We start from the raw sequence: 21,114 nt of genomic DNA on the forward strand, positions 1-21,114 counted from the left end.
TGTATTCAATGATAACTTGGTCAAGGAAGAAATAAAGAAAAAATTAAAGATTTTTTTAGAATTTAATAAAAATGAAGACATATCATACCAAAACTTATGGGACACAATGAAAGCAATGCTAAGAGGAAAACTCATAGCTCTAAGTGCCTCCAGAAAGAAAATGGAGAGGGATTACACTAGTATCTTGAAAGCACACCAGAAAGCTCTAGAAGTAAAAGAAGCAAATACACGCAAGAAGAGTACACGGCAGGAAATAATCAAATACAGGGCTGAAATCATCCAAGTAGATACAAGAAGTATACAAAGAATCAATAAAACCAGGAGCTGGTTCCTTGAGAAAATCAACAAGATGCATAAACCCTTAGCCAGACTTAGACTAACAAGAAGGCACAGAGACAGTACCCAAATTAATAAAATCAGAAACGAAAAGGGAGAAATAAGAGCACAAACTGTGGAAATTCAAAACATCATCAGATCCTACTACAAACACTTATACTCAACAAAATTGGAAAATCTGAACTAAATGGACAATTTTCTAGACATATATCAGGTGCCAAAGTTAAAACATGATCAGATAAACAATCAAATAATCCCATAAGACAAGATGAAATAGAAGCAGTCATTAACAGTCTCCCAACCAAAAAAAAAAAAAAAAAAAAAAAAAGGCCCCAGACCAGATAGGTTTAGTGGGGAATTCTGTCAGATCTTCAAAGAAGACCTAATCCCAATACTCTTCAAAATAGAAACACAAGGAACACTACTCAACTCATTCTATGAAGCCACAATTACACTTATATCTAAACCAAACAAAGACCAAACAAGAAAAGAGAACTTCAGGTCAATTTCCCTTATGAACAATGATGCAAAAATACTCAAAAAATTTTTGCCAACCGAATCCAAGAATACATAAAAGGGATCATTCACCACTATCAAGTAGGCTTCATCCCAGAAATGTAGGGATGATTCAATATACAGAAATCCACCAATGTAATCCACTACATAAACAAACTCAAAGAAAAAAACATGATCATTTCATTAGATGCTGAAAACAATTTGACAAAATTCATCATTCCTTCATGTTAAAAGTCTTAGAAAGATCAGGAATTCAAGGCCCATATGTAAACATAGTATAAGCAATATACAGCAAACCAGTGGCCAAAGTCAAAGTAAATGAAGAGAAACTCAAAGCAATTCTACTAAAATTGAGGACGACACAAGGCTGCCCACTCTCTCCCTATCTATTCAATTCTAGCTAGAGCAATTAGACAAAAGGATGTCAAGGGGATACAAATTGGAAAGGAAGAAGTCAAAATATCACTATTTGCAGATGATATGATCATATAATTAAGTGACCACAAAAATTTCATTAGAGAACTCCTAAAGCTAACAAAACAAAACTTCAGCAAAGTGGTTGGATATAAAATTAACTCAAGCAAGCCAGTGGCCTTCCTTTACTCAAAAGATAAACAAGCTGAGAAAGAAATTTGGGAAATGACTCCCTTTACAATAGTCACAAATAATATTACATACCTTGCTATGACTTTAACCAAGCAAGTGAAAGATCTGTATGACAAGAACTTGAAGCCTCTAAAGAAAGAAATCGAAGATCTCAGAAGATGGAAAGATCTCCCATGCTCATGTGTTGGCAGGATCAATATAATAAAAATGGCCATCTTGCCAAAAGCAATCTACAGATTCAATGCAATCCCTATCAAAATTCCAAATCAATTCTCCATAGAGTTAGAAAGAGTAATCTGCAAATTCATTTGGAATAACAAAAAAAAAAAAAAACAGAATAGCAAAAACTATTCTCAACAACAAAAGAACTTCTGGGGGAAGCACCATCCCTGACCTCAAACTCTACCACAGAGCAATAGTGATAAAAACTGTATGATATTGGTATAGAGACAGAGAGAAATATTAATTGAATAGAATTGAAGACCCAGAAATGAACCCACATACATATGGTCAATTGATATTTGACAAAGGAGCTAAAAACGTCCAGTGGGAAAAAAGACAACATTTTTAACAAATGGTGTTGGATCAACTGGAGATCAGCACGTAGAAAGCTACAAATCAACCCATTCTTATCTCCTTGTACAAAGCTCAAGTCCAAGTGGATCAAGGATCTCCACATTAAACCAGATACACTGAAGCTTATAGAGGATAAAGTGGGGAAGAGCCTTGAACACATGGGCAAATCAGAAAAATTCCTGAACACAACACCAATGGCTTATGCTCTAAGAACAAGAATTGACAAATGGGACTTCATACAATTGCAAAACTTCTGTAAAACAAAGGACACTTTCAAAAAACAAAACTGCAACCAACAGATTTGGAAAAGATATTTACCAATCCTACATCCCATAGAGGGTTAATATCCAATGTACACAAAGAACTCAAGAAGTTAGACTCCAGAGAGTGAAAGAACCCTATTAAAAATGGGGTACAGAGCTAAACCAAGAATTCTCAACTGAGGAAACTTGAATGGCTGTGAGGTACATAAAGAAATGTTCAACATCCTTAGTTATCAGGTAAATGCAAATCAAAACAACCCTGAAATTTCACCTCACACCAGTCAGAATGGCTAAGATGAAAAACATACGGGACAGCAGATGCTGGAGAGGATCTGCAGAAAGAGGAACACTCCTCCATTCCTGGTAGGATTGCAATTTGGTACAACCACTCTAGAAATCAGTTTGGCATTTTCTCAGAAAACTAGACCTGACCACCCACCTATACCACTCCTTGTGATATACCCAGAACATTCTCCAAGATGTAATAAGAATACATGCTCCACTATGTTCATAGCAGCCTTATAATAGCCAGAAGCTGGAAAGAACCCAGATGTCCTTCAACAGAGGAATGGATACAAAAAATATGGTACATTTACACATTGGAATACTACTCAGCTATTAAAAGCAATGAATTCATGAAATTCTTAGGCAAATGGGTGGAACTAGAAAAAGTCATCCTGAGTGAGGTAACCAAATCCAAGGGAACACACATGGTATGCACTCACTGGTAAGTAGATATTAGCCCCAAAGCTCAGAATAAACATACAATTCATAGATGTCTTAGTCAGGGTTTCTATTCCTGCACAAACATCATGACAAAGAAGCAAGTTGGGGAGGAAAGGGTTTATTAAGCTTACACTTCCACGTTGCAGTTCATCACTAAAGGAAGTCAGGACTGAAACTCAAGCAGGTCAGGAAGCAGGAGCTGATGCAGAGGCCATGGAGGGATGTTTCTTACTGGCTTGCTTCCCCTGGTTTTCTCAGCCTGCTCTCTTATAGAACCCAAGAGCACCATCCCAAAGGTGGTACCACCCACAAGGGGCCCTCCCCACTTGATCACTAATTGAGAAAATGCCCCACAGCTGGATCTCATGTAGGCACTTCCCCAACTGAAGCTCCTTTCTTTGTGATAACTCCAGCCTGTGTCAAGTTGACACACAAAACTAGCCAGTACAACAGACCATATGAAGCTCAAGAAGAAGGAAGACCAAAGTGTAGGTGCTTCAGTTTTTCTGAGAAAGGGAACAAAATACTCACAGGAGCAATTATGGAGACAATGTGGGGTAGAGACTGAATGAAAGCCCATCCAGAGTCTATCCTACCTGGGATTCATCCTATAAACACTCACCAAAGCTCAAGACTGTTTTGGATGCTAGGAAGTGCTTGCAGAAAGGAGCCTGATATGGTTGTTTCCTGAGGGGCTCTGCCAGAGCCTTACAGATACAGAGGCAGATGCAAGCACCTAATCATTGGGCTGAGCATGGGGTCCTCATTGGAGGTGTTGGAAGGAGGACTGGAGGAGCTGAAGAGGTTTGCAGCCTCATGGAAAGAACTATGATGTTGACCAACCAGACCCCCTGGGCTCCCAGTGACTAAGCCATCAACCATGGGGTACACATGGTTCCAGGTGCATTTGTGGTGGAGGAATGCCTTGATGGGCATTGGTGGGAGAAGAGGTCCTTGGTCCTATGAAGGCTCAATAGATGCCCCAGAGCAGAAAAATTGGGGGAGGGAGGGGTAGTGGGTGGGAATGGGTTGGGTGGAGGGGCCTCATGGAGGCAGGGGGAGGGAGGATGGGTTGGGGGTTTTCTGGGAGGGGGGAATGGGGAAAGGGAATAACATTTTTATGTAAATGAAGAATATATTCAATTAAAAAAATTTAGCTAGTGAACACAGAAAGATAATTTCACAAACACAGTGAGCTTACCACTCATTTACTGAAAGGCTTACTGAAACAGAAGGCTATAAAGGAAAAGAAAATACAGCCAAAGAGAAATCATAAGATATGTGAAGGGTTGAGCATAAAAACTGGTGTATATTGGTTCCTGTAACACTCACTGCATACATCTATAAAATCAAATTCTGAAATATGAGAATGAGATTGGACTCTTAGATATTCAATTGGCAAAATATTTCGAAGTCTATACTGTATTACAGAGGGTGAAATTATTGAATAGTGTGGATACTTGAAAAATGTTAATGTATGTGTGAAAATACAAAATACAAAGAATTTCATGCCATTTTTGTTTGTTGTCTGTAGCTTATATGGGTTTTGTTTTTGTTTTGCTTATTGCTGGGCTGTTTTGTTTAATGTGTGTGTAGGGGCTGTTGTTTTTATTTGTTTTTGCTTAGCTTGGCTTTGTTTTATTTTGTTTTAGTTTTAGTTTTAGGGGGGGGAAATATCTTTTTGTGTAGCTCCATCTTGTAACTGTGCATTTTGGCTGCTTTATTGGGTATTTATACCTACCACCCTTCTCCACCCCAATCCCTTCTACCTCCCAACAGTGGGTGGTAGAGAAAGAAGTTTAGAGGGGAAAGAGAGCATCAATCTCATTAGACTACTTCCTGCTAATTAGAGGTGTTGAGTTCTTTGGGGCAAATCCAGTCTTCATTATCAGGATACTACCAATCCAGCAATCTAGCAAGCAGCAGCAGCAGCAGCAGTAGCAGCAACAACCACACAGCAGCAAGAACAGCAACAGCAGCAGGGGCAGAAACAGCTTCTTCTGAGGCACTGGCATTTTATACCCTTTCAAGAGTCCCCAGAATTCCAAACATAAACTATCTTCAGCTGTCAGAATCACACCCCTGCTAGAGCACCAGACAAATCATACTCCGCTGCTATGGACAGTCTGAAGCAGCCTCAGAACCCCATACCTGTGATTAAAACAAAAATATATTCACATAAAATAATTGGGTTTTTAAAGAAACCAAAATTCTCACTGCATGATCTGGCTTAAAACCTGTGTAGACCGGGTTGGCTTTGAACTCAAAGAGATCAGCCTATCTCTACTTTAATGAGTGATTGGATTAAAGATGTATTCTACCACTTTAAATCCATGAAGTACTTTTTTAAAAAAATAAATCAAAAATGGAAATGATAATGAAACTTTATTTGGACATTAGATATAAAACAAGAAAATATTCAGGGATTGGGGATGATAGAAAATAAAATATACAAGAGAAATTACTAAACCACTGTAAATGCAAGCAAACAAAAACACCCTTAAAGTCTATTTATGAAAAAGGTTATTGGATGATCAATTAGCATACTAAATCTCACCTGTGAATGGAGAAGTCCCCATGAATCCATGGAAAAAGCAGCCAGGGAAAACCACAATACTATAGCAAAAGGCCAGTCTCACAGGCAAACGGTGTAAGTCAAAATGCATCATGTGCTGATGAGGACTTGAGAAACTGAGATTGCTTATCCACTGCTAGGAGGCATGCTGACACAGGCAGTTCTGAGACCACGGACAGCATCTAGACCCCATTGCTGATTCAGCTGTTGCACCTGTTGTCCCACACCAGAAACTTCGTGTCCATGTACAAGTGACTATTTAATGCAAGCTTGTTGCAGCACCACTGATGAAAGCAGATTTGCAAATAACTGAGATATGCATTAGCTAGAAAATAGATAAATGTTCTTTCTCACACAATAAATTCTATGATTGTTCAAATGAAGGACCATGTACTCAGGAATCCGTTAGATGAAAATTAAAAATTTTAATGTGGCACCAAATAATCAAATTAAAGAAGAATATCAGCCATTCCCATTAAGACATCTACATATTTGAAAATTTGAGAGAAAGCATTATTTATTAATGTGTATGAATATATGAATTTATAAAAGATAATTAATTTAGGATATTGATTTTACTAAGAATAGAAGGAAACAAACTTGGGCAGCTTGTTACCAGTTTTAGTCAAATAAGTTTTTAATTTAACATTTTATTTATAAAAAAAAATTGACTATTTCACAAGTGTTGAAACATAGCAACAGAGAATCAACAATAATGATTCTCGGGTTAACTTGCTCTTTTCTGCCAAATGTCTGCTACTGATTTAAAGAAGAGATGTCTAAACATGCCTCCTATTAATTCAAAATATTTATATTTTATACATTTAGAGCATGGAAGAGCATATGTCAGACATGGGCACATGACAATGAATAAGAGACAAATGCCATCTCCACAAAGCAAAGTCTAGAAGTATTTGCATAATATTTGTTTTCAGAAAGGTTGCACTGAGGGTTGTAGATAGTGAGGCACCTCCAAAGAGGCCTGCATTCAATCAACCTCTATGGCATACTTTTGTAAACAGGAGTCTAGAGAATGCTTCTGTCTCTTGGGATGCAGATGTGAAGATCCGACGTGACACTTAATTTAATAATGCTAATGGGAATTTGACCTAGGGTGTAATAAACCCTCACTACTTACAGAACTGTTTATTGTGCACATTATAATATTGACAATGCCACTGTTTCCAACCCACAGATATCTTCTCAGCTTCTGCGTCTAACAGCTGGATCTGTCTAGAGTCATGGGAAACAGACATTGTCCTCAAGAATATGAAGAAGAAGCATTCAAACCTATCATACTCTTTCTTTACAACAGAGAAAAGGGTTGACTTATATTTTCCTTCCTCTCATAAACCATAGCAGCAGTATCAAAAGAGCTCAGAAAGTATTTAAACGTCTGTATACCTTTATTGAAAATGCACAGCTGAGGTCTATGGAGATACCATGATATGTCAATTAAGTTCAACAGAGCCCCATGATTGGGAGTGGCTTACCATGAAAAATCCTTAAAGGGCAGAGGATAAGTATGTTCTTGCAGCTATGGAAAATTATCTTACATCTAGTCAATAAAGTGGGAAAAGTTATACACTCCTCGTAAGAGTAGAATTAGACCTTGTTTTTCTCACAGCGTGATGCAGATCGTGAAGCAGAATCTTTGAAGAAGGTAGTTCAGGATTGGAATAGCCACCATCCACCATATCCTGTTTCTGCTTTGAAACAATGGTAAACATGTGGGAAAAGAAAGCTGAACTCTGAAAACAAAGCTTTTGGAAGAAAAGGGTGTCTGCTTTTTCTTTGGCTCAGTGAAAAGGATTGCAAGAACCTTGTTTGTTTGTTTGTTTGTTTTTTGTTTGTTTGTTTCAGGGAAGTTAGCTCATGTTTCTGGACTACCCATAAACATCACCAACACCCTGTGCCAAAATGGAGATGCACTTGAGTTGATGAATTCTCTGAAGCAAGGTCATGGCATGATAGTTCTGCTAGGTATATCTGCAATACATGTTTGGCCTGCTGTTTTCCAACTAGCACACAAGCATTGAAGACCATAGGGATGGTCAGATCTCAGCTGAAATGTACCTTTTCCAAGTACAGCACTTGAGGTGCAGGAGAGAAGGAGACAGAGAAAGGAGGAGAGAGGTCACATAGAATGAATTAGAGGAAAGCAGGGACTATAGGGACTTACTAAAGTAGAGCGATGAAACATGTCGGTTCTCCAGAGCTGAAGGCTGCACTGAACCACCTTTGAATACAACAAAAACAGAAGCAAAGGGCTCAATTTTAAAGTGTCTACTCCCTCAGATGAAAGTGATACCAAAGCATCTGGGTTTCATTCGTAGCCAGTCTTTGCCCCCCCCCTTTACCTCTCTTCCCTCCTCAGCTTTCAACACTGTAAGAAGCAGAACTGGTCACGGTGGGGAAGTGGAGATGGTCAGCAGAGCCAAACTCCAGGCTAGCTGCTCTCAGCCGGTCTTGCACTGGGACGAGGAAGTTTAGTTCCATTTGAGCTCAATGCACATTCATAGGCAGTTTTGATTTCTGAACTAGGATGTGGTGTGTGTGTGTGTGTGTGTGTGTGTGTGTGTGTGTGTGTGTGTGTGTAATTTAGAAATATTTGTGATATAGAAATAATAATAATTGTGCTTGACCCCTGTTATTTTCTCTAAGAAACAGAGACAACCCTACGGGGACATACCAGTGAGCAGTAGAGACAAGCAGCTATGGGAGCAATGCGCTGTTTCTTCCTCTGTCCCTGAGTCTTACTTAACCGATCATGTGACTTCTTCAGGTGTTTAAGGTGCAAGCAAGTAAGTGTTCCCCAAACTTTCAGATGTTTGAGTCTGTACAGAGAAGAAGGAATACTTCAGATAATTAAAAGAAAGTCTAAGGAATTTTTAAGACCTTCGGTGTTTTAGTTTCTAGACCTTTCTTCTGTTGTATTATACCTTGATCCCTCATAAATATACCCTGAACACTGAAGGACTCAGCATAATTCTAGTCCATCTCCAGCCCCGTTCCCCTTACCGAGAAACTTCAGAAATTCTGTGATACTTATTTCTTGAGACAAGCATCAAGCTGGGGGCAAAATCGAGTTGCAGAAGGTGAGAGTCAACTTTATTCCACCATGGAAACAAAAACAAAAAAGTAACTAGCAAAAGAAAGTCTTGAGCAGGCGTTACATTTAAGTTATTTCTCAAGGGTTGCTACCATGCTTCCAGTAACCATAAATTGAGAAAGTCCTCTAAATCCAAAGAAATGCTTGTCAAAACTTCTTAGAAGATTTGGCCCTACTTAGTCATTTCCTCTCTATTAGATGTGTAGAAAGTATCTTAGAACAGTTATCAGTAAAACAGATTCATAGACACAGATGCCAATTATTCTCTTTGTAAACGAAATACAGGTTAATTAATGGATGCCCAACTGATGCCTTATGAAATTTGAAATGTATTCCATTATTCAGAAGGAAACCAAGGTGAAGTTACTAAGTGGTTAAGGTGCTTGTTTATTTCTTGTTATGCCTTCATAGCGTTTGGACTGCTGTGTATTCTTCATGAGACCTGAGATGCTAAGTGAAGCTAGTTTTCAAGTGTCACTCTTGGCAAGTGAGATATTCCTTTTATAAAAATATCCACTGAGCTTTGACACTTAGACTGAAGTGTGTGTCCATGTCTCTGTTATAATGTGAATATGTCTTTGTTCCCTCTGACTCAGAGATCCTTCAGTCAACAAAAGTGCTTTAAGGATGAGCAATTCAAAACTGCAAAATCAAAGGTGCTATGTAAAACTGTCTTTCTCCAAGGACTACTGATCATCTTACCTTGAGAAACTAGCAGACCAGATGTGACTATTTTACTTCCAGAGTAGCCTGGGATTTGTATGTAATGTCACTGTCATTTCGCCTCTGAAAAGAACAGTGTTTGCTAAAGCTACTGAATTGGACACTAAATTATGCTAGACCTACTCTTATAAAGAGGCATCTTCTTCCTGCATTTAGTATAAGTATCTGGAAAACACAAGAAAGCATATTTTTTAGCCATTTATAGCCATGTTTAGCCATTATGTATAATTGAACATGGTTTTTAGTGTATTCTTAAACCAAATGTTCTTCGCTGAGGCTTACTCTATTTTCTATAACAAAAAATAATTTTCAAAGCATAATCTATAAGTCATTCCAATACCTCAGTGTTTATTGTTATCACCAACAACCCACATAATGACTTTAAGGCAATGTCATTTAATAAATGATAGACTCTTTATTAGACTAGGATGATATTCATGAACATACACATTAGTGCCTTGTCTCTACATAGTTGCTTAACCAGCTCCAAATCATGAACAAAGTCTGAAAATTATAAAAATAATGATTATTCTTGTTACTTCCACCATAATTTTTTCTTTTTTCTTTCTTCTTTCAATTTTTTTAATTGATTCTTTGTAAGATTCAGATTATGTATCCCAGTCTTAGTCACTTCCCAAACCCTTGTATCTATTCTTCACCCCTCAAAAAAACAAACACAAAATAAAAATAAACAAAACAAAACATAAAATACATCTCATTGTGGAATCTCAAATGTGTCATAGTGTCCCAGGACACAGTATACCCCTCTGTCCACATGTCTTCATTTGCCAATGTGCATTGCAATGAGTCATTGGTTTGGTTCAAAGCATCTAGCTAATGCTACATCATCAATATTGTACCTTTACCAAGACTCCTCCTGGTTATTCTGTTGCTGCCCTGTATCATGGAGATCCTGCAGCCTTATATTTGCATGACCAGCTCCTTCACATACTCAGGCAGTTCAATGACAGGCTAGGTGTTGGTATGTACTAACTGAAAGGCCTGAATCTGGGCCTGGGTAGGAACCGAGCTGGTCAGTCTTCTGGCTTTCCATTATCTGCATCACCAGTGTGAGCTTGCCAACAGTGCCTGGCCTAGCACACCCAGTGCTGCTGCTGGCATGGGTCAGAGTCAACTCTTCCAATCTTAAGCTCTCAGGCCAGTTCATCTGCATCCATTCCACCAGAGTCAGCTCCACTGTGCTGCCTAGGCAAGCCCCAAGGCTCATTCTCCCAAGCCATGCCCCAGTGAGGCACTGGGCCCATTTTACCTGCTCTCAGAGCTTCCAGGGACAGCTTTTTAGATTATGGGAGGTGGTGAGAGTTTGGGAAGTAATCACCCTTGTGCCCCAAGTCACAGCAGACAAATGAAAGGGCCAGCTCTCCCTTGCTCTCCTTTTGGGGGCTGGCTAACCAGAGATAACTTGATTCTTAAGTTATGAAGGAGATGCACATGTGAGAAAACAGCAATGTTGTGACTCTTCAAGTGCCCTGCCAGTGCCTGAGAAATACAGAGGTGGATATTCTCAACCAACCATTTGTTCCCCAATGTAGGAGCTAGAGAAAGGACCCAAGTAGCTGAAGGACCTTGCAGCCCCATAGAAAAAACAACAATATGAACAGCCAGCACCCCCAGAGCTCCCAGGGACTAAAGCACCAACCAAAGAGTACACATGGAGGGACCCATGGCTCCAACCACATTTGTAGCAGAGGATGGCCTTGTCGGACATCAATGAGAGGAGAGGCCCTTGGTCCTGTGAAGGTTTGATGTCCCAGTGTAGGGGAATGTCAGGACAGAGAAGCAGGTCTGTGTGTGTTGGTGAGCAGGGGGAATGTAGATGGGAGGGGTTTTCAGAATGGTACATGAGTAAAGGGGATAACGTTTGAAATATAAATACAAAAATATCTAATAAAAAAAGTTCACTGCCAGTATCCAAGCACTGTTCCTCTATACTGGAGCTAGAAAAAGACATTGGATATAGAAAATGCCTTACTGTTAGCATCTGTCTTGTAAACTTTGCCTTTGATTTCATAGTCACATATTATAGTACAAATTTCAAGATCCATGGGACATTTCTGGGTTCAGTTATTGACCACCACTACTGCTCTGGAGGACTTTGAAAGCCATTGTCTTTAACACTGATCAGTGTTGGTGAGAGTGAATAATAGATTCATCACCAAATACCGCAGGGATTTTTTTAATGTGCACATTTTCAAGGTAATTGTTGTCACTGTGCTGTAGTCTCCTGATTCTGTAGACAAGGTAGTCAGGGTTGCAGAATTAAGCAATTAATAAATGACAGGGCATAAATATCAAAGTTCTCTAAATCCAGACATGATGATTGTGAAGGTCTTGTGGTCCCTGTTGAACAAAGAGCTTCAAAAGGGTCCTTCTCTATGGGCCTTTGTCTACACTAGCAGCTTGCTTGAGAAGAACATCTCCCCACTATTGAGAGCATCATCCTACCTGGAAAGATTTGTGAAAAATTTCTAATCACTCACTGCTTGAACCTGAACCTCAAGTAAGTTTTAGCTTTATGTTAATTGTGTCAAAAAAGACATTTAAAGCTTCATATCGCACATTCCAAACATTTTATATGCATATTACAGAAACAGTCACATAATAGAAAGCATAGCTAATATTTCAGGTTAAAGTATGTTTCCAATATTTAGCAATAAGTCATCTCAGTGAATTAATCGCAGTTTCCCTTGTCTTGCTTCATTGCCACGATTTGGTGGCTGCACTTGATCTGACTTGAGAAGGTATAGGTAATATGTGATAAATTGCTTAGCAAATTAGCAATTAGGACCTTTGGCCTGTTGAATTAGGCTAGGGCACCTCTAAATTGGAGAGAGGTAGTTTCTGACATGCAGTACAAGAAACTGAGTGTCCAGGCACAGGTACAACTTCTTCCTGACCATTATATCTGGAAACACAAAGTTGTTACCTTGATGGCCTATGTTGCTTGGGGATTCGATACTCAAGCCAAAATACTAAGAACAGAGATATTTTAAAGTCTTCCTGGGGTTTACAGGAGTCTATCTTGCAATAAGTGATAAGAAAGGGGACCTTGAATGATATTAAAACAAACAATCAAATAAGGAAAAACAAGGATTACTATTCAACTATTTTTTGAGAAGTCTAGAAGCACATTGCATGCATAACACCTACCATGTGACAGGACAGTGCCACAAGGGCCATCGGCAGTAGCATTCAGAAGTCTTTCAGATCTGTATAATACAGTGCTGCTTCTATTTTTTCCTTCTAATACCAAAGTTTGCCAGTAGCTTTTCTAATTGAGCCTTCTATCTCCTCAGGTGGAGTGCATCAAAAATAAGATGCTTCCTCTGTGAACTGGGCTCTCATCAGAACTGGTCAATTGGAAAGCACTCGAAATGGTAGCATCAAGGCAGCACACAAACAAATGTTGGCCTCTGACCTGGTTCTAAAGTATAGCTTCCTCTCTCCACAGCCAATGGGGCACTGAAGTCTGCAGAAAGGAATTGAAGAAAATGGGAGGTCCTGTCTGTTAGTTCAGGGTAACAGACAAGTGTGGCATAGGAAGAAATAGAGAAACACAACCAAACACTTTCTGAGTTTTAACTTAAAAAAAAAAAATCCACTTTCTGCTGATTCAGTTGAACAGTCCCTTGCCTCTAGCCTTTCACTCTATTTCTTAATTATTTTTTCTCTATCATTTTTTTCCTACAACACTGTTTGACACACACAGAGCACATGTGGTTTGAAATATTCTCAGATTTTTATGGGGGAAGACCAGGTATTCTATACATCATTAAAACCCTGAATACTTGAAAGAGGGTGGAATTCAGAATTTTGTTTCTTGAATTTTTACCTATTTTCCACTTTAAAGTATGTATTAACTTATACATTTCCCAGAAATCTAGATTAATTTTTTAAATTTTGATACTTTTAGGTGTGACATTAAATAACCTATATTATCTTTACCATTCATTCTGTTTAATTTTTAAAGGAATTTAACTTCCTTTACAATGTCTCAGCATTTCTAAGTCCTTAGTTTCAGTCCCAGTCATTGTAAATTTGAATTATTTTCAATAATAAAATAAGATAAAACAAGAACTAACATATCAGAATTGGAAAAACAAAACAAAACAAAAAAACAAAAACCAAACAAGAAAAGCAAACAGAATGAAAAGAGCCCAAGAGAAGGCATAAGAATCAGAGACCCACTCATTCACATAGCTAGAAATCCCAATAAACCACTAAAGCAAAATATATACCAGAAACACTGGCATAAAATAAATAAACATTGGAAATAAAAGTACATGCTCAGAGAACCTACTTAGACCTGTGCTTATTGCCCCAGTCTCTGTGAGCTCATATGAGCTTTGCTTATGTTGATTTCAAGTATATTGTTTATTCGGTGTCCTTTATCTACTCTGGTTCTTACCCTCTTTCTTCCTCCTCGTTTGTAAGTTTTTCTGAGCCTTAAAAGTAGGGATCTACTGAAGACACACCATTTAGGGCCAAGTGTTTCAAGGTCCCTAATTCTCTGTCTAGCTGTGGATCTCTGTATTTGTTCTTATCTGATACAGCAGAAGACTCTGTATTCATGGCTGATCAAAGCCCTGATGTATGAGCATAGCCCTATATCTTTAGAGGAGTCATTTTATTGCTATACTTTTCTTTTTAGAACAGTATAATTTGGTTTTACCCTAGGTCCCCATGTGAACTTGTCAACTACTTTTGGGTTCTTGCCAATAGAAAGTAATGGAAGATTCTCAAAGTACGTATACATTTAGATTAAATATTGATACCTACTCTGGTCAGGTACTTCTCCATAGATGAAGATGCCTCACGACAGAGCTATGAAGTGATACATTAAGAATGTCAAAGTTGGTTGTGGTGCCTAAGAAAACAGCAAATGAGAGAAAATGAAGAATCACAGAGGACAGCAAAACCCCTGCTTTGGCATGAAACCAACTTGAAATTTACAATGGGATCCATAATCTTCTCTGACTCTAAGTCTCTAAAAAGGGGCCTTATTTGCCTTAGTTGTAGAGTAAATGGTTTCATTCCTTCTTATTTCTTTTCTCTTTGAGTTTGCCCTTTTAATTTTTTAACACCAGACTTAATGAGCACAACAAGCTCTGATTATGTCATCTGTCAGAAATGCATGGGTTGACAGACCATAATTACAAGTCAACTAAGACAAAAAAGGCTAACTAAGAAACCATAATTCAGACAGATTAGATTAACATTTGCAAGAGCTGATAAAACTGATAAAACTCTAATGTTTGGATCATTAACTTGTTGATTGAATTAAGAACTGGTCATAAATTTAACATTTTTCCAATAAAACTTTAAAACCTAAACATTACAAAATACTTATATCCACTGCTCTTGAAGTGTTTTCTTTCTTCCTCTTGCTTGTCACAACATTTCCTTTGCGAGATTTCCAGGAATGAGTATATTTTACTTAAATAAGCTAGCAGTGATGACTTTAAGTCTTTAAGAGGTACTGCCTTAAACTCATACAAGATAAAGTGAAAGAGGAAGGGAAGGAGAGAGAGAGAGAGAGAGAGAGAGAGAGAGAGAGAGAGAGAGAGAGAGAGAGAGAGAGATTCCTTTGAAGATGAGATGTCCCCTCATTCACACTTCTAGCTGAGAAAAAGTAAGGCAGACTAGAATGTAATAGGAACAGGAGAGGGAGGACACCGCTAACCACAACCACTGTTCAATAACAAAGTAAGACAAACACTTAATTTTTTTTAAATCTCTAGTTTTATTCTAACACAATATATGTGACAAAAGTAAGAAATGAAAACAAGCAAAAAAAAAAAAAAAACAAAAATAAAAAACAAAATGACCAAGCACACAAACAAAAACCATTTTAGGCTTTATCTTTCTTTTCAGTGCAATCTACATTGTTGCTAACAGGCGAAGGCCCCAGCTGCACCAGCATGCTTGGAGGGTTCAACCTATTATGTGTTCATTTGTTCAGAAGAAGATAAGCATAGGATTTCACCTGCAGTCTTCCTTATTTTTGTTGTTGTTGTTGTTGTTGTGATAGAACACCCTGAGAAAAGCAGCTTAAGAAGAAGAGGATTTATTTTGGTCCACAGTTTCAGGGCGCAGTCCATCATTGGAGAAAAGCCTAAATGGCAGGAACTTGAAGTAATTGGGTACTCACAGTCAGAAATTAGTGAACAATGAAAGCCTGTCCTGTGACAACTTCCTCCTTCTAGGCAGTCCAGGATCAAATCCCAGGAAATGACTTTTGACATGGTTTGGGTGGAGCTTTCTGCTTCAACTAACCACATTGAGTTACTTCCCCCCAGGCATGCACAGAGGCTGACCCAATCTAGATAACCTCTCACAGACATGCACACAGAGGCCAACTTAATTTAAGTAATCCCTCACTGGCATTCACAGAGTTAACCTAATCAAAACAATCCCTCACAGGTATGACCGGAAGTTAAGCTCCTATTCCAGATTCCAGTTGACAGTATTGACACTGACCATTGTATCAGCTGTGACGGATGGTCACATGATTACAAATGAAGTCAATTTATTTGTCCCTTGAAATCTCAAGGGAAATGTGCTTGAAGAAGAGCTACAAATGGGGAGAAGGGAAATAAGACTGAAAGTAAGTTTTGTGGTCCTCTTATTCAAACTGCCTTTAGTAATAAAATATAAAAGCTTTATGACACAGTTTAGAATAAGCACTATTTTCAATACTGCAAACATTTTCTGTATACTATTAAGAGAAATTTTGGTCATTATCTCCCAGTCGTCTTGGATACAAAATTAAAAAAAAAAAACTGAAAGATTTTTCTGTGAGAAGTAGATTGGACATTACAGTGAGGACAGAAATGCCTGGGAATCTGGCAATGCCTAAAAAAACTCTCTGGGAACAGGACTGCTTGACTTTTCAGACTTTAGGAGGCTCTATTATCAGGTAACTTTCTAAATACACATCACAAATTCAGTTTTTAGTTCTCTATGTTGGCTCTCGTGTTGATAAAAAATATTCTGATGAATATTCATAATCATCTTTCCATCCCCAGGTCACTTAGGGTAAGAACCCCCTCTTGCATAACTTGAATGTGGAATGACTAGTCATACTTTTGCTATCCTAACGTCAGTGATAAAAGGCTTGGACGCCTGTATTGACTGCCATCCACAGTTCAGAATTAACTAGGCAGAGTAGAAAAAAAATGTTTAACCGATGCACAAACAAATACAAAGAAAATGAAAGAAAGCCAGAATATCTGAATTCAAAACCCATATTCTCCTTCCCTTCTCCCAAAGCAAACTTATCATTTGTTGAAAAGAACAAATCATGCGTGCAACCTCTTATGTAAAGAACTTTTTGTGGCAAAGAATAATCACGTTTATTTGGTAATAGCATTTCGTAATTGTGCTGAACTTTTTGACTGCAGCTCCCTACCTCCACTTCTTCCAGTGCCCTATCTTTGCTATCCATCCATTCCCCTTCAGAAAGGAGCAGGTGTCCCACAGATATCAATCAAATACAGCATAACGTGATACAATAAGAGTAGGTACAAACCTTTATATTAATACTGGGCACAGACACTCAGTAGAAGAAAAGGGTCCCAAAAGCAGGCAAAAGAGTCAGTGGCATCCCCTGCTCCAACTGTTAGGAACTCCTAACACAGGGAACGTCAAGCTATATAACCACAGCATTTCCGCAGAAGGCCTGTTGCATACCCATGCAGGCTCTATGATCATCTCTTCAGTCTCTATAAGCCCCTATGAGCCCTGCTGAGATGGTTTGGGGGGCCTTATTCTCCCTTTGTCCGCAACCCCTCTGACTCCTGTAATCCTTCCACCGTCCTCTGCTTTCTAGGGCTTCCCAGAACTCTGCCTACTTTTTGGCTCTGGGTCTCTGCATCTGCTCTCATCACTTCCTAAATGAAGCCTCTCTTTGCTGATTTGCTATCTCAACATCTATGTGAACTGAGACTATTTACCCAGAAAAAGAAAACAGCTTCTTTTAGATTGTCAGCTCCTTACAGATTACAAAGTTTCAGAGCACATCTATTCTTCACTACCTGGAAGAGAGGACGAATGTGCAAATGTAAGACCAAAAGAGCATTGCCTGACAGCATTGTAGCTTTAAGGTCATAAAAAATAATAATAATGGTCATAGAACCTTAGAAAATATTCTCCTTATCAGAGAAGCAAGCATCCAGAAAACTCTCTATGTAAAATGGCGGTGTATGGTTTCCACTTAAGAAAATTAGCCCTGTTAGGATTACAATGCTATAAATAACATTTTAATACTGAGTAACTTGACTGTGGCAAGCTCACATTGCGTCTTCATTATACCAGCCGCTTGCCCATTGCCTAACATTCCTCACATGCCAACCAGACCAGGAGCACACGGTGCCTGGAGTGCAAGATGGTGGCTGCATATTTTCCCTCACAAGTTTCTGTGTTTATCGACTGTACATGTGGTTAAAGTGTCTTATTTAAGAAAAATATATCGTTGACAATAACCGAGTAATTACACAGTCATTGCTTCAATCTGGCAGTATAAATCATTGTGATTTAACCTACAGTAGTAATAAAAATAAATGATATTGTTTTTGGTTCATTACTGCTGATCTAATAAAATGTAATGAATTAAGAAATTTCCTAAGTGAAACAGTCTCATAAAAATAACAATTTACTAATGGTGCTATAACACCCAATGTGAATGAATTAAGAAAGAATAAGCATTTTAATAAAAATGTATCTTTAAGAAAATGTCTTCCCCATTTTCCTTATCCACTTTTTTTCTAATCTAAGTTCATGTTTTGATTGCATCCATAGATGTTGTTACCAGGAACTATAGCCTCAAGATGATTGCTTATTTACATAAAAATTTTAATAAAAATTCCAGGAACTTAAGAATTTCTGGGTAGCCTATATGAATTTAAGAAGGAAAGATAGTCTGCTTTCTGGGAAGGCCTATGTTCCCAGACCTAATTTTTTTCAAGAAGTATGTGAAATATATTTGTTGTTTATAGACCACCAACCCTGTGCTTGAACTAGCCAGCTCTGGCACAAAGTCTTAGTTTTTTTTAAGGATTTTGTCCTGGAATATCCATCATTGCATAGTGTTCATGGCCTACAAAGGCAGTGCAAGGCTAGGGAGAAATCCAGGGACGGGGTCTCTCCTGTTTCTTTCTTCCACTTTGCTCTGGACTTTCGTCATTAAAGGTTATTAACTTCCTAAAGGTATTCCTCCAGGTCGCTGGCACTGGTGCTACTCTGGGGCTTGGGGCATGCAAAGTTAAGTGGAGATGAAAGGTGAGAGGTCAGGCTATATTCTAGGGCTAAAAGGCTGCTCACTAGAGGTTACTGTCTAGGCCAGATGCCCCAGAATCGACATCAAAAAAAGAATGTTCAGAAGGGAAGTGGCCACATGGCCATATCAGTTCCTCAGCAAAAGCCTGTCCAGGGTCTGAGAGACAGGACCATGGCTTCCCCTTCTCCATGTAGCTAGATCCCATCTTTGCCTGCTCTTTATAAAAGTATATGACTGAGGCTTCTGTAAGCTAGAGGCCTTTGGGCAGAGGATCTCAAGGTGTGTCCCTAATATTTTTCCCCATGTCATATGAGGTTGAGTGACATCACTGTGTCCACTCCAAGGGCCTAGGACCATGTGAGACTGAGATGGAGCCTCTGTTGCATTCAAAACCACAGGACAGCAAAAGTTAAACAAGAGTAGATTTTTTGCCTCAAGAATGCTGCCTGTTTAGGGATAGGATGTTCACCTTTGGCAAGATCTGTTCAGAAAAACTCCAGCCTTTTGGTCCCTTACTCATGATTCCCGTGAACAGCTAAAGAGATGGGAATAGCCAAAGGCCACAAAAAATCAACACCCCTGTCCTAAGACCCCACAGCTGACTATGGACCGTGGATGATTCTTGGAATGCTCTGGGATTGCCTGCCCAGCAATTCCACATTGCGTGCTGAGAATGGATCAAGGGGTGTTCAGTCTCATTATAAGTGCTACTCCACAAGTCTTATTTCCTGGAGGCCTCCAACAGTCCACAGGGTCCAAATGGTGGCTTGGGGCCACCATTAAGTTGGTAAGGTCCAGTAGAAGAGGCCATAATGAGTTTGGCTATTGTTTCTAGGCCATCAGGAAGCATCCAAACATCCTGCCAGCTTCTGTAGGGGAAGACCAGGATCTAAATAGCAGAAACAGTGGAGTTGGCACTCTGGCTAGTGACCCGGTTAGCAGCCCAACACCACAAGCACAGCCTCAGGCTCATTGGCATGGAAACCATCACTAGAGTCCTTCACAATATTTTCAAAGCTCAGTGGCAAGCAGATGAAGCCAGGTACCCTGATGAGCTCATACACAGAAATCTCTGGAAAACCTAGGACCCATTTTCATAGCACAGCACAGGGCAGCAATACCATGACCAATGGCACAGATGGGTGCGCTCTTAGAGAGGAAGTATTGCAGGAGTCGAGCCAAGGACTCACTGTTGGCGAGGTCATTCAGGGTATCAGGACAGCTGGGAATCAGGAAGTCATGGTAATGGTCACTGTCTGTGGATTCATGCTTAGTAAGCCTGACATATGCCTTGAAGCAGAAGTTTTGTACCCAACATACACAAAACCTCTGGCCTTTCTCCCTGGAATGACCTTCTGTAGATTGAAGGCATCGCTGGCCACTGTGTAGCAATGGAAGGACTGGGTTGTCCCTCAAGAAGCACTGATGCCCACCAGGAGAGCAGCTGTCCTGCTGGGCAGCCAGTCCAACACCATGACTGCAGACCCAGACTGATGTGTGCCTGTAACTTTTATTAGTAACCCAGCTGTTATCCAGAAATCCCTCTGCCCTTGGTGATGTCTTCTGAGAGGGCCACTCCAGTTTTCGTTCACTGAGTGGTGGACACTTGTTCATTTGTTTTTGTTTATTTGTTCCATTTGTTCCCTGTGTCTCTCAGCTGCACTTGTAAGTTCTTCTTCTCTTTGGAGTATCCCTCTATAAACATCATAGTAAAAGCCCAACCAAGGGCTGTTTTCATTCGTTTGAAGTCAGGAGGTACAAAGTGATTTGACATTTATATCTCTATATTCCTTTCCTTTGAAACAGAAGTGTCAGAATTTCATTAGTGTAATGTACGTAATGAAAATAGAGGCTTAAACACATTATTCTTTTCTCTAGTCATGGAAATGGCACACGTTAACTGTAGAGAGGAATACAAACATCATGGAAAATGCTTCTCCTTTGACATTGCTATTCTATAGCATGTTAATATGCAAAACCCATCACGTTTAGAATTATTGCCCTTTGTGTAAGACTTAAGAGCATGTGCCACTAAATTGGCAAATCAATTTGACACTATTTCTGCCTCAAGGTTCCCTATTTGCCCTATAGTTCTTTCATAGTTTCTGGGTCACATATAGGATCAAGAGTCCAAAGGTAACTCTGGTTATTTGGTGATTTATTCACATCTGGCTTGGCCAAAGAGTGATCAAGACTGATTGGTGTTATGATCATTAGTAACATTAGCAGAAATGAGAAGCATGAAAAATGATACTGTGTCCCCCAAACCGTCTCTTCTACCTAAAAGCAAAAATTCATATGCAAGCATGCAAAACCATCTTGACACGAAGCCAAAGCTTTTCCAGGGGAGTTCAGTCTTCTAGGGATTTTTGTATAATCCTTC

At 39.2% G+C, this 21,114-nt stretch overlaps 1 pseudogene; it reads right to left on the reverse strand.

The window, feature by feature from the left end:
• Positions 1-19,452: 19,452 nt before the first annotated feature.
• LOC127684761 (glutamine amidotransferase-like class 1 domain-containing protein 1) lies at positions 19,453-20,206 on the reverse strand (annotated as a pseudogene).
• Positions 20,207-21,114: the final 908 nt, after the last annotated feature.

The sequence above is a fragment of the Apodemus sylvaticus genome, chromosome 5, assembly GCF_947179515.1.
Source record: "Apodemus sylvaticus chromosome 5, mApoSyl1.1, whole genome shotgun sequence".
Lineage (NCBI taxonomy): Eukaryota > Metazoa > Chordata > Mammalia > Rodentia > Muridae > Apodemus > Apodemus sylvaticus.